At 44.2% G+C, this 16,495-nt stretch overlaps 1 protein-coding gene across 5 annotated transcripts in view; it reads right to left on the bottom strand.

Moving 5' to 3' along the window:
- Positions 1 to 16,495, bottom strand: part of DPYD (dihydropyrimidine dehydrogenase) — a 675,852-nt gene that overhangs the window by 467,848 nt on the left and 191,509 nt on the right. The gene's annotated exons all lie outside the window — the stretch shown is intronic.

Raw genomic sequence — 16,495 nt, forward strand, 5'->3', positions numbered from 1 at the left:
AAAATTTACCATTTATTCCTACCCTTTGTTTCCTGTCTTTTAACCAGTTCTCAATCCATAAAAGGACCTTCCCTCTTATCCCATGGCAATGTAATTTACATAAGAGCCTTTGGTGAGGGACCTTGTAACAGGCTTTCTGAAAATCTAAGTATACTATATCTGCTGGATCCCCCTTGTCCGCATGTTTGTTAACCCCTTCAAAGAACTCTAATAGACTTTTGCCCAACAAATTATGTTCTTCTACGTGCCTAACAATTTTATTCTTAACTATTGTTTCAACTAATTTGCCCAGTACCAACATTAGACTTACCGGTCTGTAATTGCCAGGATCACCTCTAGAGCCCTTTTTAAATATTGGTGTCATGTCAGCTATCTTCCAGTCAGTAGGTATGGAAGCCGAATTAAAGAATAGATTTCAAACCACATACATTGACTGTGAAAGATATGTCTCCTTCTGTATCCAATGAAAGTGCTGCTATGGTTCAAACCACCTTGCACATTCTAGGTGTGCAAGCACAGTTAGCAAAACTAACCTGTCCTGGGAGACCATCTTGATTGTGACAATCATGCAGCCCACTGAGATGAAGGAGGGCCACACATGTGACCCAATCACTAGTCTAGGCTCTTCATCACTGCTATATTTATTCCTTCTCTAGCTTTTACATCTGTTAGGGTATGTCTACACTAGCCCCTACTTCGAAGTAGGGAGGCAAATGAAGCATACCAAAGTTGCAGATCAAGCCCGAGATTTAAACTTCATTGCAGGAGGAATACCAGCTAATTCGAGTTAGGGCTTTAAATTGGACTCCCATTTCACTGACGCATGTAGACGTAGGCAGTTACAACGGGCTAGTGAATTTCTAAAATGGCGACCGGCCGGGAACATGCAAGTCAAGCACTGGATATTTAAATCCCGGGCTTGATTTGCAGCTTCGGTGTGCTTCATTTGCCTCCCTACTTCGAAGTAGGGGCAAGTGTAGACATACCCTTACATACTAGGGATGTAATAGTGTAGTCGATCAACCAATGAAACAATAAGCAAAAGCTTATATGTTAACGCTACAGACTACACACATTTCCCCCTGGTAGTAATTTTTTTAGCAGGCTGGCCAGCAGCCTGACTCAGTTCTGTCTCATGCCGGATCTGGGACCTACCCCCACTGCAGCTCTGCATTTAAAGCATATTAGTAGTTAGGTGGCCAGGAGTTCAAGCCCGCGCTGTACAGAGGCTGCTGCCACTCTGCACTTTTGCCTCTGTATCAGAAGCAGCAGCGTGTGGTGATAGGCAGCTGGTCTGCAAGGAGAGCTGGTTTTTAAACTGGCCCCCTTTGTGGACCAGCTTCTGCTTGGCATCCCACGCTGCTTCCTCTGAGACAGAGGGAGCAGCATGGAGTGCCAGAGGGCTCCCTGGGAATGGGGCTGGATTACACTGGCTGCCCGCTCAAACCCTCAGGGACTATAGAATAGTTGAGTAACTGATAAGAATTCATTAGGTTAATAGACTATTCAATTAACCATTATTTAATATCCCTATTACATACTAAGTTCCTTGTAAGTTACTACTTGCAGATACACCTCTAAATAAAGGAGTTTAAAAGATTTTGAATTGGAATTATGAAATGGAAACATTTTTTTCCCCAAACAAACCATTGTTCCAGACTGGACTGAAATACTAGTTAGCAGTAGTGATATTACTAGATCTCTGTAAGCTTTTTGAAGGAATGATTATCACTCCCCTTTGGTACAGCACAGAGCACAATAGGGTCCTGATCCATGACTGGGACTTCTAGGTACAACCACAGTGCCTTTATTGTTATTTATTATTGGTAAAGTGCAAGGTTCAGTATATCTGTCCTGTTGTATCACAAAAAATAATTTGAATAACTATCAATTATTATATCATTTTGCTGACCTACTATTATAAAATTAAATAAAATTCACATAATGTTCTAGAATTTCCAAGGCTCCTCCTATTATATAACATGGAATTTCTCTCTGAGCCAAAAGATATGGAATCAGTTTACCCGGCATCAATCAATTATATGTGACAAATGCCCTCAAGTACTCCGCCTTTTTGGATAGTCAGTTCATAATAGCTCATGCTAATATCTACTAAATATTTTATTAATTTACCATGAATATAAAGTATGACATTATCATCATACTCTTGGAGAAATAAGATTAAATTACTACCACAGTGTGTCTGAAAGGGGAAGAAAAATGAGAAGGAGGTGGTAAAGGAGAAAGAAACGTTGAACACAGGAGATGCAGAGAGAAAAAGAACCAGGAAGAACTCAGAACATTAGCCAGTCTGGGAACTTGGACCAATGGCTTACTTCAGGGCATTCTGCAGCATGATGGATCCAAATTCTGCAGCAGGGATACTCAATTCCACTGAAAAGTTAATTAAATTAATTTGTTGTCCCTCCCCCAATTGCTGAGTCTTCTCTAGAGTTGCAACAATATTTTTTTATGAAACCCCTGGGTAATCCCAAAAACCTTAATTTCACATTGTGCTTTATGAAAGTATTTCAAGAACCTTGTTCTGCATTTGACAAAGTAACACAGACTCTGAGACTTCTTTAAACTGCTGTCTTCACGAACTTCAGAACCAATACCTCTGTAATAATATTCTAGTTAATTTTCCTTGCTAAGAGGGAAATTACCATTCATTTTGTGGAGACTAAAATAGTTTCTTGTATACGATCTTTACGTATGGTAGAACAAAGCAACTATGCTATCTTCTATTTTTTTTTAAATAATATGATTTAAACCAATTTTTTCTTCCCTCCCAGTAAAACTCAAAACAAGGCATGGCAGAATAGTATACCACCAAAGCAACATCACCACAAAATTGCCTATAGTAAGGATTCATACCATTGCAAGGCATTTATATCCTGGGCTCAAGTGTAGACAATAATCTTTACTCTGAAAAAAGGGTTCCAGGAGAGACAATTGCCATGCAATGCAAAATTCTGCAATTTATGTTGCTTCTAAAATGTTCCCTTTTTTAACATAAAATGACTTGAGATCAACTTCATTATTGTATATATTATCTTAGGTCAGGCATGCACAACTCAGAAAGCAATGAGGGCCATATTACTCCAAAGAAAACAGCTGTGGGCCGCAAGTAGGGATGCTCTCCCAAAAAATACCAAACATGCGGCAAAAAATTTTTGTTGAGCAAAAAAACCCACAAAAAAACTGACAGCGTGTCTCCACTTGACCCTGTGGCATTTCTCTCCCCTTCACCCTGCCACTTGGTGTCTTCCCCTTTCTCCTGACTTGCCCCCCCTCCTCTCAGCACAAGCCCCTTTCCCTCCCCTACCTGGCTGCTGCCTTTTTGAATCTGGCGGTCCCTGGCCGTGACGTCATGACATCACACCAGCATCCTGGCATTTGCTGGCATCCCGCCTCTAGCTCATGCCCCGCCTCCTCGCACTGGAGCTACATGCAGGCGAGAATCGCCACACTTTCCCCTCCCCGGCGGCGCTCCGCTCCTCCGCCTGGCTGGCAGATCGGATGGGGCCACTCCACCCATAGTTGGCACAGGCCGCACAGTGAGCCCCTTTGGGCCATATGTTGTGCAGGCCTGTCCCCTGTTACCATATCATCACATTGCTTTACATTTTTTTTGCATGTATCTTTTCAAATCATCCCCATGAAATAGGGAAACAGAGGCACAGGGAGGCTAAATGATTTTTCCAAGTCACCCAATGAGTTTGTGGCAGAGCAGGAAACTGACTCAAAATCTCCTGGATAGACATCTGGTTAGCTATTAACCAGCCTTTTTCTCTGAACCATCCAGTTATCTATTGTCATATTTATTAAAAGCTTCTGAAAAATGTTAGTGTAACCCCCTTTTTCCTCCCCGGGTTACTCGGGAGCAGGTCACACTCATGGGTGTGCCTGGGTGCCTGATGGTCTTGACATAAAAGGAGATCCTGAGTACCCCAGTGGTGATGTTATTTGGTTGGGGAAAACCTATCCACCCCCTTGCTGCAGTCTCTTGCTCATAAAGAATGTACAATGGTGGTGCTTCCACCTGGCTGGCCTTGTACACACTTACTGGTGTGCCTTGAGAGCCTCCAGGAATAAACTCATTCCAGCAATAATCTGGATCTAATTCCAGAACAACAGCTACAAATCATATACATCTAATAGATTACATTAAAATAAACAATCTTTACTTAACTTAAATAAACAGGGTTTAACAGATTACCAATTAATAACATTAACAAAGTGCACAACAATAATTGGAACATATATATCTAGCATTTGCACTGCCAATATTGGTCCCACCCCAGAGTGTGCACACGCCTAGACTCAGAGTCTAAGACTCTTGGTTGTGTGGGCACGCTTGAAGAACTGCAGCTGTAATGGAGATTCTCTGTAGGCAGTGTGTATGAGGGTCCAAGCTAGGCAGCAGCTCTGTCCCAGGCAGCACTTTCCCAAAAATGCCCAATTACTTACAATCTCAGGCTGTGCCTATCAGAAGCAACCTGCTAGATCCCAGTTCCAAAGGCTTCTAATCCCAGTCTGTAGCTGCACTCTAACAGCCCCTGGACTGGATCAAACTCCTCCACAGCAGCCTGGCTCCTCTTCTGTCCCAAAATACGAGGGCAGAGTTCCAGACTGCTAGGCCTCTCTTCTCATACACAAGGAGAGACCCCAATCTCCCACACAAGAGTTACTTCCTTCCTGTTTTTCCCAAGGGCTCATGGGAATTGTAGTCTGTGAGGCTAGATTGCAGCACACAGGGTCTTCCCAGAAAATAAGCAGAGGCACCTTTAGTATTTAGTTTAAACATAAATAAATTACCTGAATCTGATGCACAAGTTCAAGCTTGCTGCAAAAATCAGGGGCAAAATCCTGACCCTACTGAAGTCTGACATTGACTTCAGCAACGTCTTAGGGTACATTTAGACAGCGTGGCTATTTCAGGATGCCGGAGGTAACCCGAAGTAGCTACGTGGAGTCTTTTAAATGCTCCCATTATTTCAAACAATTTTTTTCAAAATAACAAGTGTACTATTTCAGCATCGCTGTAACTCTCACTCCACAAGAGTAAAGGAAGTGTTGAAATAGTGCATTATTTCAAAATCTGGCTCTGTGTAGAAAAGCCAAATTTCAAAATAAGGTATTTTGAAATACAATCCAAATAAGATCTGTAATTTGCATAGCACAAATTGTGTATCTTAATTTGAGTTAAGGGGGCTGTGCAGACACACCCTTAATGACTTAAGTTAAAGCTGCAAAGTACATATAACTCAGAGGGTGCGTCTACACAGCACCCTAAATTCAAAATAAGATACGCATTTTGTGGTATGCAAATTGCGTATCTTATTTCAATTGTATTTCAAAATAGCTTATTTTGAAATTTGGCACAACTACACAGCACCAAATTTCAAAATAACACACTATTTTGCACATCCCTTAACCCTTGTGGAATGAGGGTTACAGGGATGCCAAAATATCATCCCTGTTAATTCGAAAAGTATTTCAAAAATAATGGACACGTTTAAAAGATGTGGGGTAACTATTTTGAGATACCTCCAGTATCCTGAAATAGCCCTGCTATCTAGGTGTACCCTGAGTGAGCTCAATTCTATTCTGAGTCACATAAGCAACAATAAAGTTGTTAACTTTCAACTAAAGAATCTCCACTAGTAGTAGTGATGGAAAAGCACATAAAAAGTACAACTTGTTTTTCAGACCTCTGGTGAAGTTTGGAAGCCTGCCTTTTAAGCAGACTTTTTTTAAAAAGGAAAACAAACTTATAAATGGGGAAAATTAAATATGGAAGCAACTGACACACAAATATGTAATTTTAAAATGGTTGCACTCTGTAAAGTGATGTTTTATTAATTAGAAATAATCTGAACTTTTACTCTTAACATTGTGTTTTTTGTGACTAGAATACCATAGTAATTGCATTGACTTTAACACCTTCATGAGAACAACATGCATTGTTCTCATGTAGCTAGGAAATCAGCTATATTTGTTTGCATGTCAAAAAGTTGCTTTCTAGAACAAGATCTTACAATATAGAACAAATACACCATATTTCAAGCTATGCTGGAGTCAGATGTGGTCCACAGTGTACAGTTATAGAGATATTAAGCAATCAAGTCATTTTCTTCTGATACTGGTACAATTTGTTAGATTGCCTCAAATAATCTGTATATGTTTCATTCTCTAATACCTGTTGGCAAGTTTATATTGGGCATTGGTGCTAAGATTATCTTCTAAATCTTCTACAGACAATATCTTGAATAATTGTTCAAGGAGATTTTGGCATTCCTCATTTTTTAATTTAAAAAAATACTTATTTGTCTTATTCTCTAGCAGCAGTGAGAGCAGACTATAATCCAGGAAAAACAGCTCATGTTTGAAATTAATGGTACAAAGAGAAAAAATGATAGCTTAGATTCAAAAACAAAACAAAAACAAAAACATACAAACAGAAAACTCAGTTCACAGGACATCTGACTCCACTGCATCTAAGTGAAACAGTTCAGTAATCATGAATCACCTTTTAAACTGATGACAGATACAACAGTTGTGTTTAAAAAGGATCTCTTCCTTAATGATTTTGCTTATCAATTTGATAGTTGGTCCTATAATATCTAGGTATCCAATTCACAGTCTTTGGTCTTCATAACTAATAGATGCCCTGTCGAATTGATAAGAAAAGCATTAAGATGCAATGTGGCAGGCATACATGTTTGCTCACTATATTACATCACCATTATCTTTTACAGTTGTTTCCTTAATCATTCTAAAGATTACAATATAATAAATACAACTAAAGAAGGTTAAATTATTATAATCTGCTACCTTCATAATATCCTGAGTAATGTAGTGCTTTTTATACAATGCTTAGTATTTGATGGTAAATTTTAACTGTAAAAATTGTATCAAAATTAATCAGATCAGACAGTACTAGAATACATTTTAATGGTGTTTAGTCAGAAGTCTAAACAGGGAATTCACTGGATTTCTAAATTAATCTATCAGCAATAAAATAACACAATGCTCCATTTTTTCAATTTATCCAATATTATTCATAGCTATGATCTCACTTGCAGTTTGAGTTAAAGTTAGCTAACTTCTTTACCTGCTTTATTATCCTGATTAATAAAGTTGCAAATTTTCTCATTGTAAATAAACTGAAATGTTTCATATCAACACTTAATGACAAGGTATTACTGTCATTTCTTTGATATTCATTGTGTGTTGCAAAAAGAAATCAAAAGAGTATTTCATGTTGACAAATTGTTATGATAGAAGTTAACAAGCATTTACACATTTGTTTAAAGTAAATTACACAAATCAAATTATTTGTTTTATTGGGGCTGGTACAGTGTTAATAGAAGTAGCAGTCCTATCTTAGAGCCATAGCCTTCAAATAAACTCTGAAAAAGCATTATGCAGAAGGAAACTTTACAGTTTCACTTGTCCTCCATGGGATCCATCTGTTTTGTGTACTTCTTCAGCACACAACAGAGAAAGGCTTGACGATGATATCTAAATAATTGAATAGAATACTGCTAGAGACCCTCCAAAGGGGAAGAGGGGACAATTTCTTTACTGAAGTACAAGTGCAATTTAAATGCTTCTAAAGAACGTTGTCTAATTATGTTCACAAATATTCTTTAAAGAAAATCCTAAATATAACAAATAAACAAAAGTGGGCTACTTAAACGGGGAGGGGTATTGGCCTGAAGGAGCTAATAAAAATAGTCTGTTCTCAGAAAGTATGTTAGTAAATAGGTCTTCATGCCTGGGTTCCCATCTCAGAGAATGACTGTAAGGCACTGTAGTCCTTGCACAGCAGTCCCTCATGCCCCTACCCATCACTCCCAATTCAGAGCTGCAGTTAAGTGCAATAGAGAATACTAAAAGTATTTCCAGCTCTGTGCAAAATGTAGGCGGGTAAGAGGAAATTTTATAGCATACTGTGCCAATTGAAAACACAAATTACAGATAAGTACTTTAATCAGTCCCTGAACCTAAAGGAAGGGGAGGGAGGACTTCCACAAATCTATCTACAAAAGACTAAGTAGTAGCAAGAAGTTTCTACAGAATGGAAAGTCAAAGGAACAGAATACAATACACACACAGTATGCTCCATGCATGAATAGATACATTAAAAATGAAAGTGCAATACATGTGAGGAAAAAATCTAGTGATGAAGTAAGAAAGATTTTTATTGGCATGAGTTTTGAAAGCCTGCATTACTCATAAATGCCAACAAAATTTGTATCCCATAATCTTATCAACTGTTCTACATACGTCACATATTAAAAGAAAGATATTTGTCAAAATTCTTGAGAATTGTAACATTTTTAGGGTTGTATCCTTGCAACTGCAAAGCTAATTACCGTGGACGAGAGCCTCAGCATGTGTAAATGGGTGCACCACCAAAATCAATGGAGCTGGAAACAAGCTGCCAGTTTTGCTGTCCCATCTCTTTCAGTTCATGATTGCTTTACATTTTCTAGTTTTAATCCAGTCAAGCTGGTAAAGAATGATCTTGAGGTAGACACAAAACAGTAAATCAAAAGTCTGGGTTCTAATTTCTGGTTCTGCCACCATTTTGGTTCTGCGTGACCTAGATTTAGTTTTTTAATCTCTCAGACTCTGTCTATACTACGTGCTTATTTTGAAATAAGGTATTTCAAAATAATAACTCCTGAAATAGCTATTTTGAAATAGCATGTCCACACTACAAATCCCCATTGAAATAGCACGGATTTATGTTGAAATAGCACATCCACACTGATTGGAGGCTGAATCACATTTAAAGCTCTCTGGAAGCACTCCGGGCAGCGCATCAGAATCGCAACGTTATTTCCTGTAGCTGCTTCCTGAGGCTTAGGCTCGTGCTTAAAGGGGCTCCCCTCTACGGCTGTGTCTCAGACACTTCTCCATTATCTACTTCCTTGAGGAACAGGAAACTCACACCATGTGCTCTGATTGCCCTTATGGATGCCACAGCACATCCACCATGGAGCCAGATGTGCTGCAAAGCAAACACCAGCTCTTGGACCTCCTGCTGCAACTCCTACTGCAGTTTATGCAGGCTGCCCTCATGGTACTGCAGGACCACAATGACCAGCTCAGAATGGGGCACCTCCGAACTCTGTCCCAGATGCTCCTCGTACCCCACAGTCCCTTCCATCCTCCCCTGCACACTGTGCATTGCCCCTTCTGGTGCTGGGAGACCAGTTCCAACTGGTGGGATTGCATCCTCATGGAGTGGTGGGATGACTAACAGTGGAACCATAACTTCTACATGTGGAAGGACACCTTCCTGGAGCTCTGAGAGTGCCTCACCCCTGCTCTCCGGTGACAGGACACCTGAAAACGATGTGTCATCCACCTCCAGAAATGTGTTGCCATCACCCTTTGGAAGCTTGCCAGGTCAGACAGCTACCGCTCTGAGGGGAACCAGTTTGGTGTGGGGAGATCAACTGTCAGGGCCATGTTCATGCAGGTTTACTCTCTTGCTATTGTCTTAGGAGGGTGGTGAAGTACTGGAATGGGTTGCCTAGGGAGGGGAAATGTCCCTAGAGGTTTTTCAGTCCTGGCTTCACAAAGCCCTGCCTGGGATGGGGTAGTTGGGGTTGCTCCTGCTGTGGGAAGGGGCCTGGACTCAGGGAACTTCCAAGGGCTCTGACAATCTTGTGATTCTATGTTTCTATGGGTATGTCTACACTACCCTCCTAGTTCGAACTAGGAGGGTAATGTAGGCATACCGCACTTGCAAATGAAGCCCGGGATTTGAATTTCCCGGGCTTCATTTGCATAAGCGGGGAGCCGCCATTTTTAAAACCCCGCTGGTTCGAACCCCGTGCAGCGCGGCTACACGGGGCACGAACTAGGTAGTTCGAACTATGCTTCCTAGTTCGAACTACCGTTACTCCTCATTTCACGAGGAGTAACGGTAGTTCGAACTAGGAAGCCTAGTTCGAACTACCTAGTTCGTGCCCCGTGTAGCCGCGCTGCACGGGGTTCGAACCAGCGGGGTTTTAAAAATGGCGGCTCCCCGCTTATGCAAATGAAGCTCGGGAAATTCAAATCCCGGGCTTCATTTGCAAGTGAGGTATGCCTACATTACCCTCCTAGTTCGAACTAGGAGGGTAGTGTAGACATACCCTCTGATTCTACAGGTGATGAAGGCCATCAACGCCATCCTGCTGCACAGGGTAATCACCCTGTGTGACGGACTTCATCATCAATGGCTTTGCTGACAGGGGCTTCCCATCTGGGGGGGGAGGGCATTGACGGCACCTACATCCCCATCCTAGCCTCTGACCACTGTGCCTCAGACTTCATAAGTAGAAAGGGGTACTTTTTCAGGGTCTGCAGGCCATCGTGGACCACCGGGGCTGATTCATGGACATTTAGGTCAGGTGGTTGGGCAAGACACACGGTGCCCATGTAATCAGGAACTCCAGCCTCCTACAGAGGATGCACACCAGCACATTTTTCCCTGACTGCACCATCAAGATCAGGGAGGTGGACATATCTATTTGCATCATGAGCGACACAGCCTATCCTTTACTCTCTTGAACACCACGAAAGAACGCGTCAACAACAGGCGCAGCATGTGCACATTGTTGTGGGGGTGCCTTCGGCCACTTCAAGGGAAGTTCCAGAGGTTCCTCACTTGCCAGGATCTTGGCAAATGGAACAACCCCCAGGTGATGGTAGCCTGTTATGTGCTCCACAACCTCTGTGAAAATAAAGGAGACTTTCCTGCCAGGGTTGGGAGCAGAGGCTGAGTGACTCGCCAGGGCTTTTGAGCAACCGTGTACTTCTGCCATCCGGCAAGCCCATCAAGGGGCTGTGCTCCTCCAGGAGGCCCTGAGGCAGAGTTTCAGCCAAGGCCAGCTTTGACACTCTTCCCTGAGGCTCCCCTGTGCCTTTCCTCCCTTCTCCTGCACCTTTCCCCCTATCTTGCAGATACAATAAACCAGACTTTTGGTTTGAAACAATAAACTCAGTAATTTTTATTTGGAGAATAAATAACTGGGGAGGGACTAGTGAGAGAACCTGGGTGGAAAAGGGGAGAAGAGGTGCTCAGGGATAGTGATAGGTCTGGCACCTGCCTTGGGTGTTTCAGGATGCATCGGCTGCCCAAGAGGTCTCACCGCCTCATGTGCACAGCCCTCAGCAGCCCCGAGGGATGGGGCAAGGTGGAGAGAGGTGGGCAAGGGCGGGTGTGGGAAGATTTGGAGGGAGTGGGTGCTGGAAGTTGGGGGGGAGCAACATGCTGTGGGGGTGGCTGCTGGACTGCTCAATGCTGGTGACCAGGCACTCAGTAGTGGTAAATACCACACATACGGTCTCATGCTAGCGGGACAGCTGCTCCCAGATGGTGTGCCACAGTTCCCGGTCAGCACAGTGCTCCTCCAGGCAGGCAGCCTGCCCCTGTTGCTCCTGCTCAAAACTGCATTCGAGGGCATGGAGGCATTTGAGGTGATCCCACACCAGGTCATTGCAGGGTTGCTTTTGCCTACGGCTCTCATGGGGTCAGGAGGATGGTGCGGGAGGTGGCTGACACTCCGTGCTCCATGCTCGCAGTTGGCCTAGCTGTTAAGACAAGTTAGAAGGGCAGTCATCCCAGGAGAAACCTAGCCCTAATCTATGAGCTGACACCGAAGGTCTCAATTCAAACAATGGCGATGTGCTGCGAGGAAGGCCATCCATTACCTAGATAGTGAGCACTTTCCTGCAGGGGCACAGATGTCCCAGGGAAGCTTCGCTAATCCCATGTCCCAGGGACAAGCAGGCATGGGAAGGTGCCAGCCAGGCATGGAGACTGTGGGCAGGAGGGGGGATGGGGTGGCTCGGCTTCCCTCTATGTTGCACACAGGCTGGATCTGGCATTGACGACGTACCATGGGGAGGGGACTTCTATCCATGCCTGCTGGAGGAGAGGTGAGAGGTTGTTGGGGAAGGTGTGTGTGAGCAGCAGACACTGCTTGCCGAGGAGGGTTTTACCCTCTTCTTCCTCCCCACAGCAGGTTCCCATGTAGGGGATCGGTGTCCTCTGCCTCGCTGCACTTGACAGTGAGCAGATGCTTTCCGAGAGTGTGGGCTTGACCCTGTACCATGTGCAGCACAACTGTGCATTTTTAGGACTCCAGACTCCTTAGTGGTGGCTTGTCATGGGAAGGTGTCTCACCAGAGTTGTAAGTAAGGCAGGCCTCTCCAGAAACATTGTGAGAAAGAGCGACCGGTTCCTCTGTGACAGCCTCTTGGACTGGATGCTCTGGACTGCCACTCCATATGCACAGGCTATTGTGCTATCCCCAGGCTGAGAAGGCTGAATGAGGAGCACGCAGCCCCTCACAGCCTGCCACCTTCACCAACGTGTAGATAGGGAAAGTTATGAAACTCAACTGGAGAGTCTTCCCTGGCCTCGTCTAAGCCCTGGGAGATGTCCTGAGAGAGGGCCACCAGCTCCTGGTTGATGACAACCTCCTAGCTGGTGGGCATGGTGTCCAGGCTGGCCTGATTCTCTTCATCATCATCCTCATTGTCCTGATCCACAGCCCTGACCTCCTGGTGCCTGATAGCAGGCGTCTACAGGCTGGAGTCCATGATGAGTATGAGGGAGGCTACCACACATCTGGCCACCCAGGATGCCATCCGGCTGCTCATAATAATGGCAGGGCTGGGTGTCACTACACAGCAGGAACTTTGTTCCCTGGCCTTGGTGTAGGCCTGCCTAAGTTCCTTGATTTTCATGCGCACTTGGTCCAACATGCATTTGTGTCCCTTCTGGGCCAGTCTTGCAGCCATGCGGCCACAGATATCCACATTGTGGTCCTGGTGCAGTGGTCCTGGGGGTTAAACTCCTCACCCCAGACCTCTCTGAGATCCAAGATCTTCACACCACTCCAGAATGGTGCCTTCTTTTGTCCCTGGCCAATGGCATCCTAGCTGGAATGCTTGCAGCCATGGAGGACTCAGAGGAACTGCTGGGGTCACTCATGGCAGTAGGGAAGGCAGACCAGGGTGCTGCTGAGTGGCACAGCACTAGCAGGGGCTCGTGTCATGCCACAAGCCCTTGGACTGGTTTGTCCAAGATGATATCAAGTGCAGTATTTCAGCTGCCCCTCCACCCACTGCTGCTCATCTTCTGCCCTTTGCCTTGGAGTTGCCCCTCCTCCTTGGGGAGCCTCCTGCTTTCTGAGCAGGGCAGGGGAGGGAAAGGAGGAGTGCTGATGTCAGGTTGCCCCTCCCACTCTGTATCCTTTCTCCACAGACCAGGGTGGGGGGCACAACAGGATTTGGGATGGAGTTTACTGGCTGCTTTAGGGAATGGGTCAAGGCCAGGGTAGGGGTGAGCCTGCCTTAGCCCCACTGAACCACCACCCAGGAGCCACCTGAGGTAAGCAGGGCCCAGCTGGAGCCCACATCGTGAGCTCCTATCCCAGTCATGAACCCCCTCCTCTACCCCAACCCCGAGCACTCCTGCATCCAAACGCCATCCCAGAGCCTGCACCTAGAACCCCCTCCTACATCCCAACTATCTGTCCCAAGAGCATCTCATACTCCAGATCCCTTAATCGAAGACCAGAGCCTGCACCCCAACCCCCTGCCCCAGCCAGGTGAAAGTGAGTAAGGATGGGCAAGAGAGGGAAGATGGAGTGAGCAGTGGTGGGGCCTAGACGAAAGGGCAGGAGGGGAAAGGATAGTTATATTTGAGGTAGATCTTGGATTGTACTTGAATTAAAAAAGTGATCTCGTGCTTGAAAAGGTTGGAGACCACTGCTATAGAGTTTTGAGGGGAGTGGACAAAGTAGACACCAGGGCAGCTGTGAGAAGCCCTGGAGGGCCAATTACTTTGAAATAAGCACAGCTGAGCATCCACACACACACGCTAATTCTAAATAACAATTTCGAAATAGGTGTTATTCCTTGTAGAATGAGAGGTTATTATTTAACTATAGCAAGCCTGTTATTTTGAAATAATTTTGAAATAACGTGCTTGTTGTGTGGGCACTCGCCTTGTTATTTCCAAATAACTCTGTAGTGTAGACATGCCCTCATTATCCCAGATCCATATCTGCAACATGGGGGTAATAGTACAGCTCTCCCTTAAAAAGAAGCCATTGTGATCATAAATGCACTCCTGTTTGCTTTAATACTGTGGTGGAGTGACCCATCAAAATATTAAATAGTGGTAAGAGGGTTCCTTTTTTAAAACAGATCTTTTCATCCATTTTGTCAATATCTGCTTTGATATGACCCACTCAAAATTAAAACACAATATTCCAAATGAAGTCACACCAAAGTTTCATTGTTTTTCCCCCATAAAATTTCAGATTCTTGGCTAATTTTTTATTCATTGTAGCACCTCAAATATTACATTATCCTACTGAATATTCATATTACATAATATGTTTCTCCAGACACATTAGCTGACAATTTTTCAGTTTAAATCACATTTTAGGTTCTACCCTTCTGTCTGAGACAGAACAGCAAAAATGGCTGCCCGTCGCAAGTGAGCCATAGCCTGTTACACCCCAAGGCTGGTATAGGGGGCACTGTCTGAGAGGCGGAGCGCTTTCCATATAAGGGCATACAGAAAAATTATCTTTCCCTGCTCTCTCCACCCACTGCAGTAAAGATCAGCCAATGAGCTGACTCGTGGTCAGACCTGCTTACTCCACCCACTGCGGCAAAGATTAGCAAATGAGGTGATAAGGACTAGGCAATAAAACAAGCAGCCGAACACCCTCCGAGTGGGGAATCGCATCGTGTGAACACCTGACCTGATCACTCAGACGCCTTGCACCCCCCGCTCTCGAGTCTTACTGAGCGTATTCCAAGTTGGTTGACCCAAATGGAGACAGTTTATGAGCATGTGGCTGGTACTTGTTTTCCTGCTGTCTCCAGAACTGGTATAACACCCCTCCCCCAACATTATTCCCATCCTGATTAATTTCAGTACCCTTGTTGCCTGTTAAGGGACAGTGGGTTAAAGAGTCATTGTGTTAGTTTACGAATAGTTGTTGTTAAGGTTTTTGACTGTTCTCTTGTATAAAATAGTGTAAATAGTTAACTATATGAACAACATCAGTATCAATTCGACTGTTCCCAACCCCTGGGCAATTATTGAGAATTATTGTGACTTAGAAAAGCCCCAGAGAATTGTTTTATACTGTCTGGTAATTTGCTTATTTTCTATTCTGATGATTGTCTGGCACCTTCGTATGTGACTGAGTTCTCAGTCATTAGGTGTCAGAGTCATCATTAAAATAAAATTAGTTTCCCTTTTGTAACCCCAAGTCATGGTTTCATTCTTCCCAGCATCCTTTTCGAACTTCGCGTATTGCGGTGACTGACAGTTTCCATTCTCTGTTAATTCTTCTCTTTGTCCTCAACACTGTTAACAAGTCCTTCAATGTAAGATCAACTGTAAATCTCTCTCCGTATAAAAAAGTTTTCCCTGCAAGATGACAGAGTGTCATCATCATGTCAGTCTGCATCCTGCAGCCCCTTCCTCCCTCCCCTGTCCCCCGTGGTGGATGGAGGGATTGAGTGTGGGACCTTGCGGGGTCCAAGGTCAGAGCTGCACAACCTTTCCCTCTCATGTGGGGACACTGGAGCCAGAGCCGTGCGGTGGGGCTGGAGCTAGAGCTTTCCTCTTTGCACTGGGGGCCAGGAATCATGCTCCTTGTCCCCTCATCAGGGGAAGGTGGCCAACCCAGCCCAGCCTAACCCCTTGGTGGCCAAAGGGAGAGAGCTGAGACAGCTCTGGCCTGGCTCAGACTCCTCCCCTCCCAAGCACCTGGAGGGAGAGAGCCAGGCCAGCTGTGGCGGCCAGAGGGAGAGAGCCGGGCCAGGCGCAACCTCACCTTGGCTCAGCCCAGTCCCCCCATTTACTGAAAGAGAGGCGAGCCAAGGCTGGCATGGCCTTAGGGGGGCCTGGTGGCTGGAGGGAGAGAACTGGGGCAGGCCAGGGCTGCTATACCTTGGCCTGGTCCTCTCCAGCTGCCGGGGGGAGAGCCAGGGCTGCCTACCTCCAGAGAGGGGCATTGGCAAGAGCAGTGAGCAAGGGGCACCACGGTCTAGTATCATATATATATATATATATATATATATATATATATATATATATATATATTTCCCCCCTAACTTCTACAAGTCATCTATATAGATATTAAATGAGATCAGACCTAGCATACCACTAAACATCTTTCCCACAATTAAAACAGACAATTTTTATATAAATGACAACAAACTTTAAATACCTCATTTTTAGATTTCATCTGAAAAATTATTCAATTATAAAATATTTTAGGTATCATTAATCTTTCTTAAATGTATAATTCATATTTCTGAAATGTAACTGATGTAAAGACATTAACATTCTGAGTTGTTAAAACATATTTAAATTAGACACTTTAAAAATGTCTGTATGTCTTTAAAAGTTAAATGAAACAACATGTTACTTGTTTAGACCAAG

This window comes from Pelodiscus sinensis, chromosome 9, assembly GCF_052426305.1.
Source record: "Pelodiscus sinensis isolate ZL-2025 chromosome 9, ASM5242630v1, whole genome shotgun sequence".
Taxonomy (NCBI): Eukaryota; Metazoa; Chordata; order Testudines; family Trionychidae; genus Pelodiscus; species Pelodiscus sinensis.